General features: G+C 43.2%; 1 pseudogene across 1 annotated transcript; it reads right to left on the bottom strand.

Annotated features, from left to right (window-relative positions):
- Window positions 1-1,768: 1,768 nt before the first annotated feature.
- Window positions 1,769-3,045, bottom strand: LOC309978544 (protein FAM47E-like; annotated as a pseudogene). Its single transcript has one exon. The product of its transcript is annotated as a protein FAM47E-like (transcript).
- Between the last annotated feature and the right edge of the window lie 206 nt (window positions 3,046-3,251).

Here is a 3,251-nt window from a genome sequence, read left to right as displayed (position 1 = left end):
AACTGGGTGTTGGACAATCGATGATAGAAATAAGATGATCATTGGAAAATGGGAAAATATATTGATGAGGGAAATGGGGCAGAACTTTCAGCTAGCGTTGAAGGCTCTTTTAGGATTCATGCCATATGTAAGCAGTCAGTGTGGTGTGTGTTTTTCTGTAGCCATATTTAACTGTTTGGGTGCAAGTACAAGAATGGCAGAGATTAAGATTTAACCAGGACTGGGGTTTTCTCAGAAGAATATAAGAGCGGGAGAGAGAGGCAAAGGAGTTAAAAGTAGACTCAAAGAAGGGATAGGAGAGGACGGTGGAGTCTAAGCTGGGAAAGTAAGGAACTGAAAGCAAGGCACGATGAATGCTGAAAGAGTGGTAAGGGTCACTGGATTGGAAACGTGTTGGAATTGAAGGATTGGAGGTTTGGGAATATGAAAAGGGGTGATCAAGTAGGTAAAAAGCAGGGATCGGAAGGTGGAATAACTGAAATTGAGATGTGAAGTTGGTGTAATTATTGCCCAGAACAAAGTCTAGAGTCTGACTGTAGGGATTGGTGTCTCTAGTGAGATGAGGACCAGACGAATGGAGCTAGTGCCAGGATTTGAATGGATCGTCTTTGTGAATATTTAAATCAAGAACGTGGATGAGAGTAGTCACAGGGAGCAAGTCAGGGATTCAGACACTAAGTAACCTCAGTGAAAGTGCGGAAGTGAGTGAAAAGGGAGTAGTTGATTGCAGTGAGGATGTTGGTGAATACTACAACCTGATGGCTGTGTTCCCTTCTCACGAGGGTGAAGTATATACACATACTTCCATTTACAGATAAATTCCTTCATTACTGGAAACAGAAGTGTGCTGCAAATCTTTCTAGCTACAACTTTCCTGTCCCAGACAATTTTACCTGTTCTTTTGGAAATGTAAAGAAGTTGCTTGATTTCTTATTTTACATTTATGAGTGCGTTTTAAGTCGCTATTCATGGAATGCAAAGATTAATCTTACTTGAATAGATATGTGTGGAGATTTGATGGTGCTGTGTAGTTTTGCTCGCGCAGACCTATTCTGCACACTAGATTTGCCAAGAACTTGAAGCTCCCTGCTATTCTGCACCTGTGTTATATGATATGGCAAGACTCTTTCACAGTGAATTTTTATGAATATGGTAAAAAATTTTAAGTATGCTCAGTTGGGAAGCATAACAAAAGAGCATAAGTAAAGTTTCACCTATAATTTTGGTAAATAGTTTTCAATCTGTTTTGGGGGCTTGATGCGATGCTAATAAGGGGGATAACCATTTCATTATTAAATGGGGCTACACATTATTTTGGCTACCGATTTCAAGTTTTGCTTAAGAAAGTAAATGTCATAATTAATTCATTATAATTTTAATACAAGTAGAACTCTGACTCCTTTTTCTCAGCACAGTTATTTTGAAATGTATCCCATTTTGTAGCTGACCTAACTAGATCATACTTTTAAAAAGTAATTTTTTTAATGGTCTTATTTTTACAAATAATTGATACAACGATGTAGTATTCACATTATAAAATGTGAGAAGAGTATATGTGAATATTGATTTCATAACTGATAAAATTTATATAATATTGATGAACCCAAGCAGAAGGTCACTGGGAAATATTTATAAGGATTAGGTGTTAAATGAAGAGATGTAGAATCAAAGTTGTACATACATGGTGGGAAGGACACTCACCATGAATTCTGATTGGTATTAAAATGAGAGAGAGAAATAGCCAAGTAAGTAGTAAATAGAAAACTGTCTAAACATCTTCCCGTGCATCATCTCCATTTTGGCTGATTTTTATTACTTTGTGTATAGGAGTCTTAATAGAATCATATTTCCATCCCTTCCTGAGGACCAGCCTCTCAAGGATGTCTGGTATCCTGTAGCCCTTGCTTAGAATGACACCTTTAAATGCTATTTGTTCCATAAAGATCTTCAAGAGTGTCGTGTTCAGGAAGCTCCTTTCTAAAACTCCCATCTTCAAGTAAGACGTTGGGGTCAATTGAAGGTTCGTCATTTACTAGCTTTTTCCACAACTTGGGCTTCAGGTACAATGCACCATACCTCATCTCCACCGAGTTGGGTTTTTAAGGATTCTGTGGTTTCTGGGGTTTCCTCTCCCAGTTTCCTTCCTCTCCGGGTAATTTTTATCTTCTCCATTTTCTCTATCCCGATGCTGTACTTTACCTTTGAAGGGACCTGGGTTACTTTCCTCATGTAGACTGTATCCTGGGCTGGTGGCCACTCACAGCCAACCTCACACAGTTTCGTGATGAGCTCTTCATCAATGCCCAAGTTTCCAAAAGCAGCAGCCCATTGGAAGGATTTACGAATTGCTTTCGGTACTTCTCTGTGAACAGGAGGATCAGTGAGTGAATCCTCTCTGCTTGACTTCTTGTCTTCGTGATGCAAAGTGGCTGGATGTGACACAGGAGCCTTCTTTGGAGGTTCCAGGTAGACCTTGCCAGGACGTTTTTTACGAAGCTTTGTGGGGGACTTCGTTCTTTTCCTGGGGCCCTGACAATAAGCCCGTGTGTCCTCCAGCTTCCCGTCAGGATCGAGCACTTCCAGCACCTTTAATAAGAGGTCTGCAGGTAGATTTTCCTCCAGATTCGGGTAGAGAGCCAAGGGATGCTTGGTTAGCTGGGGTTCGATGTTCTCCACGAATGCCTTCTGTGCTAGCTGGGCTGGCGAGAGCGTGGAAAACGGGTTTGCTTCCTCGGGCAGCTTTTTCTGACCCTTTTTGGGGGCATGCTGGGGAACTCTGTGAACAATCCAGGGGAGGAAGCCCTCCTTAGGGCTGCGAGTGATCAGATCTTCACAAGGTGGCCAACCCTTCCGGAAGTCATCCAGCAGCTCTTTCACAAATATCCACCGCCGGCTGTCCAGGGAGGTGGGGAACTTTGGGAGCACGTTCTTGTGCTTTGCAAAACACTTGGAGAGTAACTTGTCTTTGTACCAGGGCTTGCAGGTCACGTCCAGGGGCATCGGTTCCAGTGGCCCCGGTCCTAGCAGCCACTTCTTGTCCGCCATGGTTCCCCTGGCCTCTGGGGGGGACCACCGCTTCAATAGTTTGCTGTTCCGGCCTCTCCGGTTGCTAGGAGACCGTGTAGCCAGCTGCAGCCAGGTTCTTCCCGGAGGTGGGTCAACGCAGGCGCCCTGTGAAGCCTGCATTTCTCCCAGGATGGGCGGTGGGTGAAAGCACATTCCTTTCTGTTGTAGATACTGTTCTGTTGTAT

This window comes from Leucopleurus acutus (genome assembly GCF_964270905.1).
Source record: "Leucopleurus acutus genome assembly, chromosome: X".
Taxonomy (NCBI): domain Eukaryota; kingdom Metazoa; phylum Chordata; class Mammalia; order Artiodactyla; family Delphinidae; genus Leucopleurus; species Leucopleurus acutus.
The sequence above is the reverse complement of the archived record's forward strand: the minus strand, read 5'-3'. Positions and strand labels throughout refer to the sequence as shown.